Source organism: Kogia breviceps, chromosome 4 (genome assembly GCF_026419965.1).
Source record: "Kogia breviceps isolate mKogBre1 chromosome 4, mKogBre1 haplotype 1, whole genome shotgun sequence".
Lineage (NCBI taxonomy): Eukaryota > Metazoa > Chordata > Mammalia > Artiodactyla > Physeteridae > Kogia > Kogia breviceps.
The window spans coordinates 146798853-146818555 of record NC_081313.1 but is presented as its reverse complement, the minus strand read 5'-3'; the positions used below and the strand labels follow the sequence as shown (position 1 = coordinate 146818555).

The window sequence follows — 19703 nt, the reverse complement described above, 5'->3', positions numbered from 1 at the left end:
TTTGATCCCTACTTCACACCATTTCTAAGCTCTTCCACTACTGAAAAATAACCAATTTCTAAGATGCACAAGGGTTGTTAAACATACACTTAGCACAGACCCCAGTCCCACTCCTGAGTATTTTCTCAAGTGAGGTAAAACCCAAGTTCACATGGAAACCTGCCCTGGGATGTTTACAGCAGCTTGATTCCTGATCCCCTCAAAACTGGAAACATCCCACAAGTCCTGCCACCCGCAGGCGAATGGACAAACAGAAAATGGAATACAACACAGCCAGAAAAGTGAGTGGCGTCTCATACCTGCAACAACAGGGATGATGGACTTCCCTGGTGGTCCAGTGGCTAAGACTCTGCGCTCCCAATGCAGGGGGCCCGGGGTCCATCCCTGCTCAGGGAACTAGATCCCACACACCGCAATCAAAAGATACTGCACACGGCAATGAAGATCCCATGTGCCTCAACTAAGACCCGGCACAGCCAAGTAAATAACTAAATAAATAAATATTTAAAACAACAACAACAAACCAACCAGGCATGAATCTCGCATAGGTTTTGCTGAGCCAAAGCAGCCAGAATCAAAAAGCTACATGCTGTTGTTCCCTTTACCTGACTTTCTGGAAAAGCCAAAACCTTAGGGACAGAGAGGAGATTAGCGGCCAAGAGGCTAGAGGCAAGCTGGCGCCAAAGGGCAGCAAATGGGATGACAGGATTGCTCTGCCACCTGACGACGATCATCTGTCAAAACTGCTACAACTGTGAACAAGTGAACTATGCTTCACGGCTACGAAGGATAAACAAATGATTACATTTTGAAAAATGCGCCGGCCAGCCAACCCATACATGACAAGTGCAGTAAGAGGGGCGGGGAGGCGAGGCGAGTGGATCAGCTGGAGTTCTGAAGGTTCTCCCCACTTTCAGTTTCCCTCCCCTGGGATGTCTCCCCGCCCTGCCCACTGCTCAGGCCGCTCACCCGGGCCACCCGGAGTTACCCAAAACAGCCAGAGCCCAGGCTCAGCCGCGCCTCCGGGCACAGGAAGAGCAAAATAGAACGTGCCAGTGCGCAGTGGCGGGCTGGAAACCCTCGGACCTCAGATAAGTGCGGAGAACCCGGCCCGGAGTCAACATCGGCTCCCAGGCGGTCCCAGAGTCCCGACCCCGCCCACGGCTGCGACACAGTTTCCACAAACTAACACACACGGAGCCCGCGCGAGGGGCGGGTCGCGCGGGCTTCCCCGCCGGGTCCCCTGGAGGCCAGTCCCCTGCAGGCCAAGCGCACCAAAGGGCGCCACAAAGGCGCCGGCCCAAGGCGCCCGCTGCGCTTTCCCTCCCGAAGGTGGGCTGCGGGGCCCAAGCGTAAACCCTGAGACAAGAACACGCGCACCACGCCGCCACCGGGGACGAGAGGCCGGTGCCCACCTGGCCGGACACCCTGCATTTCTGGAATCACCGGACGCCTGTGTAAATTTCCGTTTGGCATGTCATTTTCCAAAGGCCACTCAAGATCACAGGGACAAAATGCCTAACTAAAACAAAACAAAAACACAAAAAACTGGAGAGAGGGAGGAAAGCGTGTCCTCAAAAAGAAATTTTTTTTAAAATATAAGCAGAAAAATAGGGTTGTATTTTTTTTTAACATCTTTATTGGAGTATAATTGTTTTACAATACTGTGTTAGTTTTTCCTTTACAACAAACTGAATCAGTTATACATATACATATGTTCCCATATCTCTTCCTCCTCAAAAATTAAAAAAAAAAAAAAAAACTAAGCACGTTGACAGCGCCAAGAATAAACTACCAGGAAAAACAAAGCCTACATGTCAGATCATAAAGTACAGAAGGGTCACCCCGCCGGCAGTCCAGGACCAGGGTCCCCAGGCCTGCAGAGCCAACCGGAGCCAGGCTCGGGCGGCCCTCGCAAGCGGGGGGTCCCCGCGGCCGAGTCCGCGCCCCCGGCCGGCGCCGGCTCCCCTCTGCCCACCCTGCACGCGGGGGCTGGAAGCGGCCGCGGAGAACCACGGCGGGGCAGGAAGGGGGGCTCCAAAGAGGGTCTGGCGACTCGACTCCCTCCGTTTCTCGGTGGGCTCAGCGCGTGCCCTGGGGGAAGAGGGGCGGGGGTCCCGGAGGAGGGGACGGGCGGCACTTACGTACACCGGCAGTGGTCACGGGCAGACGGCGGGCTCGGTCCCCACGGGCGACTACAGTCTCAGCTCCAGCTTCTCTACCATGTCTTCGCGCGCGGCTCCCGTACCGTGCTAGTCTGGCGGTAGGAAGAGGGGCGCGGCGCCGCCGGCGGAGGCGGGGCAGAAGGGCGGGCGGGGGGGCGGGAGGCTGAGGGGAGGGGGCCTGGCCTGGGCCTTAGCCGCTGCCGCCGCCGCCGCGCTCCCGTCCGGCCCCCGGCTCACTCTTTGTGGTCACAGGCCCGGGGCCTCCAGTGCTGCCGCGAACTGGGGCCGGCGTGAGGCGAGCACAATGAGCCGAGGGCCTGGATGAACCACTCGCGGCGCGCGCGCCCCGCCCCGTGGACTCGCCCGCTCTCACGCACGCACGCACGTCTTCGGCTGCCCCCGGCCACCCCCACCGGCCCGAGACCCCTCGGGGCCTGGAGTGGCGGGTTCGACTCCCGCCCTTGACGTACCGTGACTCCCCCCCCCCGGCCCCAAAATAAGACTATAATTCCTCATTAAATATGACAGCCGGAATCCCGGCGTCTGTTCACAAAAATGCCGTGTATTTAGCCTGTGCTAGGCACCAGACCCTGGACGCTCAGTACTGGCAAAAAAGGAAATGCCCTGCCCTCATGGCACTGCCATTTTAATTGGAATAGTAGTGACAATGGTCAAGGGAGAAAATAAAGTGTCATCATCAGCAGGGCGATGGTTAATCTCATGTGCGCACTGCGTGGGGCCCCGGCAAACACAAACATTATTCCAGATGTGGCCAGGAAGGTATTTTTCAGAAGAGATTCACACTGAAATTGGTCCTCTTTGCGAAAAGGAGATTGTCAATGTCTCGGCGTGGGTGGGCCTCGTGCATCAGTTGAAGGACGGGAGAGGAAAATGAGGTTCCATAGGAAGAGGTTGCTGTTCCTCCAGTGGGCTTGGGACATCAGCTCTTCCCTGTGTCTCCAGCCCAGAGTCCTGCCCTGACTTGCCTGCCTCAAGGTCACATGAGTCCACTCCTTAAAACAAAATTATATATGTAAAAATACTGAATATATACAAGCCTATTAATCTGTATATGTGTATACATGTTATATATATGTATACACATGTTTATATGTGCATGCATTTGTAGTATATGTGTAAGTACTATATACAGTATACATACAAGCCTATATATTTGTGTGTATATATTGTATACATGTATGTATGTGTATATATATAGTATACATCTTATAAATGTGAACATGCTGTATATATACACACACCCATATATTGATATATGGGTGTGTGAATATATACAGTATATGTACACTGTATATATGTATGTATACAGTGTATATTTATATATAGGTGTGTCTATATGTTGTATACCTGTATGTGCATATGTCGTATAGGTATTATATGTATATATTATGTACTATATATATACACACTTGCGTATGTATTTATATGTGTATGTACAGGCGCATATTTCCATATAGGTGTGTATGTGTGGGTATATATTGTATATATATATGTGTACATATCTTATATATATGTATGTATATATATGATGAATTTATATATACAGTACATGTATATTTTTATGCTATATGCTTTTATATGTAGATGTGAATGTGTCTATATGTATGTACATGCATGTATTGTGTATATTATGTGTATATATGTATAGTGTATGTATATACACACCTAAATAACTTTGTATGTGTATATGTGTATGATATATATGTACCTAGGTGTGTATATTGCATGTTATATGTATGTGTGCATCCTGTATATATACAAACTATGCATTTTATATGTGTGTACGTATTGTGTATATGCATGTGTGTATTGTATATATTATGTGTGTATACATACTGTATATATACAAACTATGCATTATACATATGTGTATATATGTGTGTATTGTATACACTATATGTGTATGTGTGTGTATGCATACTGCATATATACACAGCTGTATATTTTTGTATGCGTGTACATATGTACGTGTGTGTGTGTGTGTGTGTGTATACACACACACACCCTATGGATTCTGTTTGTCTGGAGAACCCTCACTGATACGGACACTTATGACAATTGAGCACCTGCTCTTTGCCAGTCAGGGAGCCAAACGCTTGTCCTTTCGGTGTCTCCCTTAAGTGTCACAAGTCCAGGGAGGGAAGGTGATGCCGCTCCTACCAGTTGAGGTGCCTCAGGGTCAGAGAGGTGCACAGGGCAGGGGGCTGGAGCCTGGTGGAGCCCAGGTGGAGTCCTAGCAACGGTACAGCCTAGCAGTCCCACTTCCCCGGGTGCTTCTCACAAAAACACTGAAGGAGAGACGGGGTCTGAAAGAGGGGATGAGGAAGCTTCTGTGGGTCCGCAAGCCCAGACCAAGGCTGACTCGTCAAGGGTGCTAGAGGTCAGGACTGGTTACCCTGGTGGAGGTGGGGTTACACAGAGCCATTCACATTCTGAAAAAGTATCCATTCTGCTCTTGTTTGTATGCTTACCCCCTCCCCCAAATCTTTAAAAAACAGATCCTCTTGGTTCCTGGGAGCACACAAGGGGAAGCTGTGTGTGAGGGGGTATGACCCAGGGGACAGGGAGGATAGGCCCCCCACTCGTTGGGCCAGGAGTGGCTCAGCTTTGTGAGCTAAGGATGGCCCGCGAGGTCCCAGAGAGAAGGGTCCCTGCTCTGTGCACCCCATTCCCAGCCTGAGAAGCCCAGAGCCCCCCCCCCCCAAACACTCACACACCAGGGAGGAGAGCCAGTCACCCTGGCTCCCAGTCTCCCGCTCCAAGGCTCCCGGCACTAGGAGCTATTTTCAGCGTTCGTGCCCTAGGACATGGCCAGAGCTACTGTCTCTGGAAACTCTCTGTCTCTCACCCGCCCTCCCGCTCTCCCTCCTCCACCTCTTCCCCTCCCTATCCAGATCCAGCTGTCCTCCCCTCCACCCTGCATTTCTACACAGGATGGCTCACAGACAGCTGCTCCCACCCGCCACCATTCGATGGATGTCACAGCAAGCCCTGGGGACTTCCCTGGAGGTCCAGTGATTAAGACTCCAAGCTCCCACTGCAGGGGGCGCGGGTTCCATCCCTGGTCAGGGAGATAAGATCCCACATGCCGCACAGCATGGCCCCAAGAATAAATGAATAAAAAATAAAGTTATAGTGATGAAACAGCCCTAGTGGTGCAAGGATGGGATGCATAGCTCTATGGTATAAAGCATAAAGGTCCAGAAACAGATATATGAGCACTTGATATGACAGAAAGTGGGGAAATTAAGGACTTTTCAATAAATGGCATTAGGACAATTGCATATCCATGTGGGAAAAAGTAAATGAGAAAAAAGAAAAAAGCAAGCCCTGGTCAGGTGTGACCTTGGGCCCAGGGCCATTGACACACGTTATCCTGTGCGACGTCCTTCCTTAGACTCCTCCCTCCCTCCTGTGTCACTGTCACTCCCTCCAGAACCTTCCTGGACTCCCCTACACAAGCCCGGGGTGTGCCCTCCTCACCCGCCCTGGATCACCAGAATTCCAATCCCGGCCCACCCTTCCCCGCCAGGTAAAGAACTGTCCCTGGTCAGCAAGACCATAGAGGTCATTGGCCCTTGCTATTGCAGTTGGTATTGTTACTGTGTTTAGAGAGGGTGACCCACACCCGCCCCCAGTTTGCCCAGGACCGCTCAGGTTTGAGCGCTGGAACTCCGGGGAAACCCCCGGTCCCCGGGAACCCCAGAACGCTGGTCAGCCTATTTAGGACGGACCTTTCACTTGATCTCCCAACCCCCGAGAACCAGAAAGGGAACCTCTCCGCTCCTTCCATTGTAACCTTCATTCATTCCTCCACTCATCCCTTTATTCAACTCCTTTATTCAGCAAGTATTTAGGAAGCATCTACTACACAGCAGACACTCTTCTAGGTGCTGGGGATGGAACAGCATCCCTGTCCTCAAAGAGCTCACGTTCTAGCGAGGGCAGCAGTCAACTGAGGTGTGATTTATTACATGCGGATGATGTCTCGGAGACCACTGCAGGGCAGGGTAGATGGGGAGGGAAGGGGCAGTTCTAAATGCAGGTGCTGACGGGATTGGGGCAGACCTTGCCCTGGGCCAGGCTGGTTGCTTCAACACAGCTGTCCTTCCCCAGGGCCATCCTGCCCCCGCCTCACCCAGTTCTTCGGTGATGTCTGGGGAAAATCTGTGCTTGTCACAACTGGCGGGGAGGGGCCCCTGGAATAAAATGGGTGGGGCCAGGGATGCTGCTGAACCCCACACAGTGCCCAGGAGGGGCCCCCAGCAGAGGATGACCTGCCCCGAATAACCCCAGTGCTGTGGGGGAGACCCTGCACTAATAGTATCCAGACCCGCTGGTGCCCCTAGATTCCTGCACACTCAGGGACTCGAACCGGGTCACCTCTGTATCCCGAGGTGACCTAGAGTGGGGCAGCCAGGAGGGCTGAGATGAGTATCGGGGGTGAAATGACAAATCTCTGCCCACTCTCCCCACTGCACCCCAGGGGCGATGGCCTCTATCTCCTCCCTGTGCAGGTAGCTTTTCCCGCAGCCATTTCTTCTTGTCAAGGTCCCTGTCGCAGGTTGGGTTCCCCGAAGATGACGTTGAGAGCAAGGATTGGAGTGCAGGTGATCGATGTGAGACTTGCAGAGAACATATACAGCTGCCATAGGGTCCCGCAATTCCACTCCTGGGCAGAGATCTGGAGAAAACTCTAATTAAAAAATATACATACACCCCTGGGATTTCCCTGGAGGTCCAGTGGTTACGACTCCGTGTTTCCAGTGCAGGGGGCATGGGTTCCATCTCTGGTCAGGGAACTAAGATCCCACATGCCTTGTGACAAAAAAAGAAAGAGAGGGGGGGGGGGAGGGAGGGAGAGAGAGAGAGAGAGAGAGAGAGAGAGAGAGAGAAAGAGAGAGAAAGAAAGAAAGAAAGAGAAAGATAGAAGGAAGGAAAGAAAGAAGACAGAAAGAAAGGGAAAGAGAAAGAAAAAAGAAAGAAAAGATATATGCACCCCAATGTTCATTGCAGCACTATTTACAATAGCCAAGACGTGGAAGCTACTTAAGTGTCCACTGATGGATGAATGGATAAAGAAGATGTGGTACATATATACAATGGAATATTATTCAGCCATAAAAAGAATGAAATAATGCTATTTGCAGCAACGTGGATGGACCTAGATATTATCTTACGAAGTGAAGTAAGTCAGAAGAGAAAGACAAATATCATATGATCTCACTTATATGTGAAATCTAAAATACGACACAAATGAACTCGTCTATGAAACAAAAACAGACTCACAGACATAGAGAACAGACTTGTGGTTGCCAAGGGGGAGAAAGAGTGAGGGAGGGTTGGATTGGGAGTTTGGGGTTAGCAGGTGCAAAGTATTAAATATAGGATGGATAAACTACAAGGTCCTACTGTCTAGCACAGGGAACTCTATTCAATATCCTGTGATAAGCCATAATGGAAAAGAAAAAAAGGTTTATTTATAGGTTCCATCCCTAACTGAGCTGGCCCATCCCCTCCCATGGTTCTAAGTGCAGCCCAGGGCTGCAGACTTCCCACCGTGGTCTGCAGCTCCAGAGCAAGCCACCTGCAAACCAGCCACATCTTCCCAGGGGCTGGCAACTCTCCTTTGCTACTGATTCCAAGACACATCCAGAGAGCAAAAATGTGACCATGAAAAGAAACTCAGGCGTGTTCAAATCAGGGAAATCACTTTCTTATCTCTGTTTAGTACTCGCTTAATTTTAGAATAGCTTAGAGTCACAAAGAAGTTGCACAGATCTGTACAGCGTGTACAGAGTGCCGTGGACCCCGACCCAGTACCCTTATTTCCAACATGTTAGTACGTTAGTACGACATGTTTATCCAACTAAAGAATCAAGATGGATACATTATTATTAACTAAAGTCCACACCTTATTAGAATTTCCCTAGTTTTCCCCTAACATCTTTTTTCTCTCCCAGTCTTCTCTGGGCTATGACATTTCTCAGATGAGCCTGGGTTTTGATACCTTGAAAGTTTGGAGGAGGACTGGTCAGGTATTTGGTCCCTCAATTTGTTTGTCTCTTTATTTTATGATGTTTTTCTTATGGTTGGTCTGGAGTTATGGGGTTTGGGGTGGAAGATTCAGACAGAGATAAAAATACCATTCTCCTCAGGTCACATCAAGGATACACACCATCAACGGGACTTGTGACAAACGATTTTACTCGTGATCACCTGGCCAGTATCGTCTTTTTTTTTTTTTTTTTTTTGCTGCGTTCAGTTTTCGTTGCTGCACGCGGGCTTTCTCTAGTTGTGGCGAGCGGGGGCTCCTCTTCGTTGTGGGCACATGCTTCTCATTAGGGCGGCTTCTTTTGTTTCAGAGCACGGACTCTAGACGTGTGGGCTTCTGTAGTTGTGACATGGGGGCTCAGTAGTTGTGGCTCCCAGGATCTAGAGCGCAGGCTCAGTAGTTGTGGCCCACGGGCTTAGTTGATCTGCGGCACGTGGGATCTTCCAGGACCAGGGCTTGAACCCGTGTCCCCTGCATTGGCAGGTGGATTCTTTTCTTTTTTTCTTTTAGAACCAAAACTTTAATCCCAAGGATTCTCACAAAACATATTACAAATGACAGCATGAAAAAAATATTGCACAGTAACGCAAAATTCAGCTCTACAAGTTACTCTTAATCTGGCAGGACATTGGTATATTGATCATCTCAATTTCCAAAAAATATTCCAAAGAGCTATGTATTCATGTACAGCAATCACAGAGGGGACTTGTGACCTAATTCAACGGTCTTGGACAACATCGGCTGCATCTCGGGGATCTTCACATTCAACAAGTGCGAAGCTGGGAGGGTTTTTAGCAACGCACACACTGCAGAGTGGTCCATAATAGCCTAAAGCTCATTCGAACTCAGTCTTCTTACCACTGTTTCCAAGATTCCCTACATAAACTTTAGAGTCCAACGGACAGGAATCACGATGCAAGACACTCCTGCCTCCTGGGTTTCACGGGCCACAGGGTGATCCCGGGCCTCCAGAATCTGGCAGCTGAATCTGCTCCCACAAGCTGTCCTGTGGGGATGCTTTTCCCCCTTTGTGTCCAGCCCAGGGCCCTGCTGTCTTGGCCCGGCCTCCTGGGCAAGAGGGTGAACCCCAGCTCCCAGGAGCAGACACTCAGAGCCCTGGTGACCGGACTCACGGGGATGGGGCGCAGCTGGACATGTGTGGCTAGCCTGGTGGTGTTTGGCCCTGTGTGCAGTTCCGGTTCCAGCTGAGAAAGTGCCTCGCTGTGTTATTTTCTTCTGGTTGTGTAAGGATCCCAGGTGTCATTTGATAGAAATGTAGATGGTGTATTCTTTCTCTCTTTTCTCCCTGCTTCCTCTCCTCTGTCTCTCCCTCCCTGGCTCCCTGTCTCTCTCTGCCTCTCCCTCTCCCTCCCCCCTCCCTCTCTGTCTCTCCCTCTGTCTCTCCCTCTTTTCTCTCCCACTTCCCTCTCCCTCTCCCTCTCTTTCTCTCTCCCTCTCCCTCTTGCCTCTCCCTCTCCATGTCCCTCTCCCTTTCCCTCTTTCTTCTCCCTCTTTCCCTCTCCCTCTTCCCTTTCCTTCTCTCCATGTCACTCTCTCCCTGTCCCTGTTTCCCTGTCCCTCTTTCCCTGTTCTGCTCTCCCTCTATTTTGTTCCCTTTCCCTCTCCCCCTCCCTCTCCTACTCTCTCTCCCTCTCCCTCCACCTCCTTCCCTCTCCATAGAGGGAAGGAGGTGGAGGGAGAGGGAGAGGGATAGAGGGAGGGGGAGAGGGAGAGAGGGATAGATAGAGGGAGCAAAAGATGTCTCTCCCTCCCTCCCTCCCTCTCTCCCTCTCCCTCCACCTCCTTCCCTCTTTAGAGAGGGAAGGAGGTGGAGGGAGAGGGGGATAGGGAGAGGAAGAGAGAGGAGGGAGAGGGAGAGAGGGATAGAGGGAGGGAGCGAAAGATGACTCTCCCTCCCTCCATCTCTCCCTCTCTCCCTCCCTCTTTCCCTTTCCCTCCCTCCATCTCCCTCAATCTCTCCATCTCCCTCACTACCTCCAAGAGAGGGAGAGATGGAGGGAGAGGCAGAGACAAGGGAGAGGGAGAGAGGGAGAGGGAGAGGGAGGGGGGAGAGAGGGAGAGAGAGGTCTCTTCCTCCCTCCCTCTCCCTCTCTCCTCCTTCTCTCCCTCACCCTCTACCTCCCTCCATCACTTCCCCTCCTTCTCACTTTCCCTCCATCTCCCTCTCCCTCTATCTCTCCCTCTGTAACTGTTAGTTAATTATATTAATGAACATCTGTAAGAAATGTTGCAATGATTTCCCTAATGTGAGAGCCTGGGGAAGGTAAATCTGTCTTCTAGGATTTCCTACCCGGAGCTCAGAAATTTAGGTGTTGTTTTAGCTCTCCTACACTCTCTTCACCCAATCCCACCTTCCTGTTGGGGATCGGACCTCCCTATTAGCTATCTCATACCTGTAAACTGCCTGCTTTGTGACATCGTTCTCCTACCTAACCTACTACCACTTGGTAGACTCTTGGGGTTTCCATGGAGTTGTTTGTAAACAAATTTGCATCATCACAAGTGACCAGTGACCAGTAACCAGTGACCTTTGGACTGGACACATGTGCCGTTCAGCTGCAGCCACTCAGACATCCTCTAGTGTTGTCTCCTCATCTCTTGTATCTGCAGTTGATGTTTCCTCTTCTTCTCTGACCATGGCAGGTAAGAAAAGAAACTTTTTTGTGTGTGTGTGGTACACGGACCTCTCACTATTGTGGCCTCTCCCGTTGCGGAGCACAGGCTCCGGACGCGCAGGCCCAGTGGCCATGGCTCACGGGCTTAGTTGCTCCGCGGCATGTGGGATCTTCCCGGACCAGGGCACGAACCCGTGTCCCCTGCATCGGCAGGCAGACTCTCAACCACTGCGCCACCAGGGAAGCCCAAGAAAAGAAACTTTTTAAAGTTTTTCATTAGATTTATTTTGCCCCTAAATTTAGTAGTAGATTCAAAGTAGCACGGAATAATGAGGGAGACTATTGAACTAGAATTCCGGAGACCTAAGTTCAGTTTTACTTTGACATTTACTATCTGTGTGACTTTGGACAAATCACTGACTGTCTCACAAAGCGTGTTTTTTTCCTTATCTGTTACATTAGAGAATAAAAAGTCAGGGAACAAAGTCAAGGCAGAAGAGAAGCCAACAATTCCCAAGACAAAGCGAAAGAAACACCAAACTGAGCTTATCCAAGAGAGCTTTAAAAAGCCTCGAACCTCCCTAGCCACGCGCATGCTGGAGTCTGTGACAGTTTTTCACGCACTGGGGAAGAAGAATGATAAGAAAACTGGGCTCTCTTCCTGTCGGGTCTTGGGAAATTCAATCAACCCTAAAGACCGCCAGCCACCCCCAGCGATCCAGCCATGGCGGCACACCCCACGTGAGGGTCAGGGTCCTGAGAAAACTCAAGGCCAAGCCCAGAAACCAGACAGCAGTGCTGAAAAAGAGTGTCCATCTCCATCCCAGTATGAGCTGCCTCCTCCTGGGAAGGTCAACTGGATGCCTCTGCCTTTTTCTGCCTGGGACAAGCCTCAAGCTCGACCTGCTCCTCGGAGGCCACAGTCTCTGGCCTCACATCGGCCTGCTGTGGCTGACCGTGCCCAGCCCGCTGCTACTAACCCAGCTCAACCTGCTGCAGTGAGTTCACCCCAGCCACCTCCTGCCTCTTTGCCAGGTCCCGCCAAACCAGCTCAGCCAACTGCGACCAACCCAACCCAACCGGGTTGGACCGACCATACCCAGCCTAGTGTCCGTCCGTCTGCTGCTCCGAGGCCTGCACCGTAGAAAACTTCACCTTCCACTTCTCTAAGCGGGAGCCTGTTCCCCCTGCTCTGACTAAGCGCCAGTCCCCACCGGAGCTCCAAACCCCATTTCTATTCCAAGACTTCAGCAAGCACCAAATTCAATGGAGGCAACCCAATGTTCCTGAGCCAGTAATGTCAAAGCCCATCGAACAAGAGCAGAGGCCAGAGCGGGCGGCCATGAAGAGGCGGCTCAACAAGAACGTGAGAATGCTGCCAAATACACCTCTCTGGGGAAACTGACGTTTTTCACTGAGAGGGAAAAAGAAATGGAAATTGCTGACTACTACGGATACGTACAGTAAGAGCTGCTAGGATTGTTGGTGCCACCTTGGGTACCAGCTGTTCTTCCATATATAGATAAGATAGGTATAAATTTCTCTATTTATTTTGATATATTTAAAAACAATTAAACTGAAGAAATAAATGTAATAGGATTAATAGATGAGTAATAAACCTTTTGAATTTTGAGATGCTGCCAACTGTGACATGGTTTTGTTTTGATGGGGCTGGAATCAAAGTCTGCATGTGAAAGGAAGGACTGAAAGTTGGATGGGAGAAGGAAGGAAACGGGAGGAAAGGGGTGAAAACTGAGGAAAGAGGAAGGAACTTGGCCCAGGGCTAGGAAGGCCAAGAGATTTATGGATTTATGAAAGGAAGCAGGAGTGAGGATGAAATGGCAGAAGTAAAAAGCAGGGTCAGAGGTCAGGGTTGAAAGAACAAAATTTGAGTAGAGTTGAAGATGACAGAAGATGAGTCTAGGTTTCCTAGGAGAAACAGAAAAAGTCTCTTTGGGAGGTTGGCCTTAAGTCTCACAACCACCAGATAGGTATGTATGGAAAGAAGAGGTTCAGGACACATCTCTGAAAGGTTTGAGTTGCCTTATGCAGGTGTGACCATAGTGGGGGAATAGGGAAATCTACCAGAGAGGTGGCTAGGGCTCCGAGTTATCCTAGGGGCAGCTGACGACAGGGGCAGAGCCAAGGGAACTGCTGCATCAGGAGGCCCACCAATAGGGCCTGGTATGTACATCACCATGTACTCAACACCTAAGCACCAGGGCAGCCAATGCACTACTCAGTTAATCCTGGCAACAACAGGCAAGGTCATTATTCCTGTGCCACTTCACTTAGAGAGGTGCAGCAGAGGGCTGAGGTCACATCACATGTGGAGGTACAAGGCCTCAATTGGAGGCTCAAATGCCTCCGAAGTCCTCAGTATTTGCAAGTGCCCGCAGGTGGCCAACCTGGCTTTCAGAGCACAGCATCCTGAGGTTACTGGTGGATGAGATTAAACTTCTGGACGGGCCTAAATATTAAGTTGAGGGGCTTCCTCCATGGACCAGGGCACATGCTGCCTTCTGTAAACATCACCATCAGCTGAAACGCACGAGAAAAATGCGAGGGAAGCGGCCACTCTCACGGGTGAGAGTGGTGGGGGCACACACACTGGGCAGCCGCTCCAACAGCCACAGGATGCAGGCGCCCAGTGTTTCAGGGGCTCCCTGGGAGGCCTCGTGGGGCAGCTCGAGGGACTGAGGGTGGGAGAGAGCGGCAGTGGTGGGCGTCAAAAGGAATGCAGTGGGGAGAAAGGAGAGATGGAGACAGTGGATAGTGACTATGGGAATTCTGGCAATTTTCATTTTCAAAATTATTTTTCTGAGATGTCATTCACATGCCATAAAATTCACCTTCTGAAAATGCAAATTCATTGTCATTTCGTACATTCACAAGCCTATGCAACCATCAGCGTCATCTAACCCATCACGTTTTCATCACCCTAAAAAGAAGCCCCCGTAACCATCAGCAGGCCCTCTTCATCCCCTCCTCCTTCAGTCCCTGCAACCATTCATTTGCTTTCTGTCACTACGGTTTTGCCTTTTCTGGACATTTCATGAAATAATACACATATGACCACTGTGTTTGGCTTCTTTCCCTTAACATAATGTTTTCAAGTTCGTCCATGTCGTAGCATGTGTCAGTACTTCATTCCTCTTCATGACTGTGTATTTCACATATACACCCCATTTAAAAAATCCATTCCTGCACTGATGGCCATTTGGGGTTTTTTCACTAATAAACTCCATTTATTGAGAGTTTATTCTGTGCCAGGCAGCACCAGGCTAAGTTACTGACCTTATTTCACAGATAAAGAGGCTTGGAGAGTGTGAAGAGTTTGCCCAGGATTAAGAGCTAGCAATTTGGAGAACTGGGGTTTGAACTCAGCGAACTTCAGAGGTAACAGATTCACACGACAGAACATTAGAAAAGGTACATACACAAGACAATTCAATGAAAAGTCACCCTTTTTCCCACTTTCCCCAGCCACACGTTTCCCTCCTCAGAGACATCTGCTTTTGTCGTGCTGTGGATCCTTCCAGAGAAATATTTATACCCTAACATGTATGTATCACAATTGATTGACTAATCTGTCCCACTGATTTTAAATGTCACTTTTATGGTATAATAGATTCTTACACCTATTTATATTACTCTTTTCAGAGCTGTCCTATTTTTGCCTGTTTTATGTTTGCCATTTCAATAAATTCTTTTTATCTTCTTTTAGATTAAATTTTTTTCCTTTTCTTTTTTGTTTCTCTTAAGGCATTATCCATTATGTTCATTCACTCGTATTATTTTATTTAATTTATTTAATTAATTTATTTGTTTAGTTTTTGTGGTGTCAGGTATTAGGTGCAGCACGCAGGCTCTTCGTTGCAGTGCATGGGGTCTTCCCTGTGCCTCGTGGGCTCTCTAGTTGTGGCGTGTGGGCTCCAGAGCACGTGGGCTCAGTAGTTACGGCGTGCGGGCTTACTTGCCGTGCAGCATGTGGGATGTCAGTTCCCTAACCAGGGATCGAACGTGTATTCCCTGCACTGGAAGACAGATTTTTAACCACTGGACAACCAGGGAAGTACCCACTCTTGTATTATTTTAAATGTAGTCTTCATTTCTGAATTATTTTTCTTTTATTTTGAATTCTGTCCTGAGTTCTATCATCTTACCTAATTCTGGTTTATGCTGTTCTTTCATCTTTTTATTATGGTAAAATACACATAAAACAAAATGTATTTCAACCATTTTCAAGTATACAATTCAGTGCCATTAAATACATTCACAATGCTGTGCAAACATCACCACTCTCCAAATTCAAAATAATTATGTCAGAAAAGATTGAGCAGGACCTCAGAAAGATGGAGGCAGCCGCACAGTCTCTGAATCTCTCCAAACCCTGACATGGAAGAAGATCAACTAAAACCAAACACCCATAGGTGGCATTTATCAGCATTTACCATTTCCAGAACTTTTTCACCATCCCCAACAGGGACTCTATAGCCATTAAACAATAACTTCCCATTCCCTCCTCAATCCATGTTCTTTCAACTTTTGCATTCTTTTTCCTAACATCTTTTAAAAGCCCACTGTGAAATACCAGGTTACAGTTTTGATCTGGTTTGTGGACCTGTCTTTTCCAACTTGATTTTATTGTCTGAAGAGATGCTATTCTGCTCCTTATTCTCTTTTTTCTTTCACTACGTCTGTACGGGATTTGATCCCAATCCTTTCCTGTTATTGATTTTTGGATGAAAAAAGTTTTAAAGCACTTTGAAATAGAGGTGTGAGGCCCTGTGGAAACACGTTCTTCATGGCTGTTCCATCAATGCTTCAGTTATACTGTTTTGGAATAACTGTTTTCCAGGAGGCACAAACCAGTGGGCTTTATCATTGGACAGAGTGCACAGAAAGGACCCCATGAAAGCTGATCACCTTAGCAAAAATGATTTAGTTATGATTTCACCCAAGATTGGTCACAAATCAGCCTGGGAAACTCAATGAACCAGAGACAAGGTATAATGCCATCTCTCCTTCTCTCTGCCTCAGCTCTCAAGGATTGGTCACCTACATGTTATTAGGAATTATTATTTGGTTTCTGTTCATAATTACCATCAGAAGACACAGCACTTATGGGCCCAATTACACAGCCCAGCTACACACCATTCTTCTTCACTGTGGCTTCCTGTCCACCAGCAGGAACTTGATTTATATTTGTTCTCCCTTCACCACAGCCCAGGAATTTTTGTGACTGACTCTCAGTCTCACCAGAATCTGTAGCTCTCACTCTGTCCCAACATCCCACCCCATCATTTGCTCCCCGAAGTGTACTCAAGAAATTTAGGTAAACTGGATATTTTACCATTGTTCACCATCTCTTATGAAACCAGAAGAAGAGCAGCTTTCTTATGGAACGACGCAGAACTTGTAAAGATAAAACACCAGTCTGCACGAGAAAGGGAAGAAGAGAATGATGGAAATGCTTTCTGGAAAACTATTTTTACATGATGTTTTGTTTGTTCCTGGTAAATAAATTGAAATCTTCTAAATATTCAAACAAAACCTAAACCGCTAAATTCAATAATACAGGAATATAACTTTTTAAAAAAATTTCTTTGGCTGCACAGCATGTGGGACCTTAGCTCCCCAACTAGGGATTGAACCCACGCCTGCTGCACTGGAAGTGCAGAGTCTGAACCACTGGACCACCAGGGAAGTCCCAGGAATAAATCTTTTAAAGGAGAAGTTATAAATCCCTTGCTTATATGAACTGGAGACTTTTAGTAAGAAGTCATGTATTTAAAATGACTTGCAGCTTGAAAGAAAGGAAGGAAGGAAGGAAGCAAGAAAAAGGGACTTCCTTGGTGGTGCAGTGGATATAATATCAAAACTCAGTAAATTAATTTAAAAAATTTATGAAAGAAAAACAAGCTGAAATCCACTGACTAATTATTCAGGCTGTTATATCTCGCTATTTCCAGATACATTCCTTTATCAACTTTTGGTAAAAGGTTATGCTATGTCAGGACAAATGAATTACAAACTTTTCTCTTTTTCCAAAATTTGAGAAATTCTCCTACACTTCTACCTTCATATTTTATAAAAAGGGAAAAGTAGTGACAACCCTGATACTTACATTCAATTGCATCATCTGGCCACATGCCTTCTACATCAATCAAATATCTACAAAACAACAAAATTCAAGTCATTTGTAAATAAAAAGAAAAGAAAATCAAGTTTTTGCAAAAATGGTCCAATTTCACTTTACAAATATAGATATAAAAATCCTAAGAAAATATCAGCACATCTAATCAATAATTATTAAAGAATGATATATACCATGACTACAAAAAGGCTTTATTCCAAGGATGCAAGGATAATGCAACTTTAGAAAATCTATTAATATAATTATTTACATTAATACAACAATTTAATTAATAAATGAAAGAGAATAAAATACAGGACCAAACTGGCAGGTTTTAAAAAGTTATCTGATAACATACAACAGTCAGTTTCAGTCAAAATGCTTTGTACACTCAAAACAGGAGACTTAATATGACAGAGTATTCATCACGAACCAACAAATAACAAAAGACAAATTAGGATCAAGATTAACAGCATATCTAAAAAACCCTATCTAACCAACCATAGGAGCCAGAAGCTTAGGAATTACCATCACTGACAGCTATTTCTCCCTCACCCTCACCGTCAACCCACCACCAGTGCTAACAATGATACTGCCTACATACCTCTAGCATCTGTCCACATCTTTCCACCAAAATGACCACCACACCCTGGTCCAAGCCACCATTATGCCCAATTTCTACAAAAGTCTCCTAACTTGTTTCCTCGCTTCCACTCTTTCTCCCCGCAGTGTATTCTCCACTCGGTAGCAAAACAATAGGTTGAACGTGCAATTGGGTATGTTCCACACACTCACCTTCCACAAGAAAGTTCAATGGTTTTCTATTCCTCTTAAAGTCTGAAACCTTAAACATAAGCCTGCACGATCGAGCTCCTACCCACACTTGCAGCTCCATCATCATGACATGCTCCCCCAACAGCCCCACCTTCCCGGCCAGTTCCTCCCACACAGCATATGCTTTCCTCTTATAGGGTCTTGTGCTATTCCTTATGCTCAGAAATCTCTCCCCAACGTCCCTATCTGGTTAATACCGACTCATCCTTCAGATATCAGCTGAAACATCCCTGAATAAACCTTCTCTAAACTCCATGATGAGATCAAATGCTCCCTAAAATATGCTCTCATGGTACCATGTCCCTATCCTTGGCACTTGTCAGAGTTGTAATTCGACATGCAGAGTATGATTCTTGACTATCTATTCCCTCTCTGCACTGTTAGAATTCACAAAGGGCAGGTCAAGTCTCTTCACTCACAAAATTTCACAAGTCGTTTTGCTAGCACCCAGCACAGTGCTTAAACATAACAGATGCTCAATAAGTATTTCCTGCATGAACAACCATAAATTGGTACAGTGTATCAACATCCACAAAAAGCATAAGGGCATAAACTCTTTGATGCAGAAGTCCAATTCTGAGTGAAGGTAACTGAGACAAAGCATATATATTCAAAGATGTTCACACAGGAATGTTCACTACTTGGACGTTTTATAATATCAAAAACTTCTGACTTTTTTATGCTCATCAATAACCAAAGGAACAATGCAGCCTTAAAAAATAAACAAATGAGACCTAATGAAACTTAAAAACTTTTGCACAGCAGAGGAAACTATGACCAAGACCACAAGACAACCCTCAGAATGGGAGAAAATATTTGCAAATGAATCAACAAAGGATTAATCTCCCAAATATATAAATAGGTCATGCAGCTCACTATTAAAAAAACAAACAACCCAATCAAAAAATGGGCAGAAGACCTAACTAGACATTTCTCCAAAGAAGACATACAGATGGCCAAGAGGCACATGAAAAGCTGCTCAAAATCACTCATTATTAAAGTAATGCAAATCAAAAATACAATGAGGTATCACCTCACACCGGTTAGAATGGGCATCATCAGAAAATCTACAAACAACAAATGCTGGAGAGGGTGTGAGAAAAGGGAACCCTCTTGCACTGCTGGTGGGAATGCTAAAAATAGAATTACCATATGATCCAGCAATCCCACTACTGGGCATATACCCAGAGAAAACCATAATTCAAAAAGACATATGCACCCCAATGTTCACTGCAGCACTATTCACAATAGCTAGGTCATGGAAGCAACCTAAATGCCCATCGACAGATGAAAGGACAAAGAAGATGTGGTACATATACACAATGGAATATTACTCAGCGATAAAAAAGAACGAAATTGGGGCTTCCCTGGTGGTGCAGTGGTTGAGAATCCGCCTGCCGATGCAGGGGACACGGGTTCGTGCCCCAGTCTGGGAGGATCCCTGATGTACAGAGCAGCTGGGCCTGTGAGCCATGGCCGCTGAGTCTGTGCGTCCGGAGCCTGTGCTCCGCAGCGGGACAGGCCACAACACTAAGAGGCCCGCATACCACAAAAAAAAGAGAATGAAATTGGGTCATTTGTAGAGACGTGGATGGACCTAGAGACTGTCATAGAGAGTAAAGTAAGTCAGAAAGAGAAAAAAATATTGTATATTAATGCATATATGTGGAATCTAGAAAAATGGTACAGGTGAACCGGTTTGCAAGGCAGAAAAGAGACTCAGATGTAGAGAACAAACGTATGGACACCAAGGGGGGTAAGTGGGGCAGGGCGGGGGTCGGTGGTGGTGAGATGAAATGGGAGATTGGGATTGACATATATACACTAATATGTATAAAATACATAACTAATAA

At 47.1% G+C, this 19703-nt stretch overlaps 2 pseudogenes; both read right to left on the bottom strand.

The window, feature by feature from the left end:
• Positions 1-19703, bottom strand: part of LOC131755466 (RNA/RNP complex-1-interacting phosphatase-like) — a 572095-nt pseudogene that overhangs the window by 201739 nt on the left and 350653 nt on the right.
• The window catches only part of LOC136794029 (centrosomal protein of 78 kDa-like), a 112584-nt pseudogene that overhangs the window by 69222 nt on the left and 23659 nt on the right, over positions 1-19703 (bottom strand).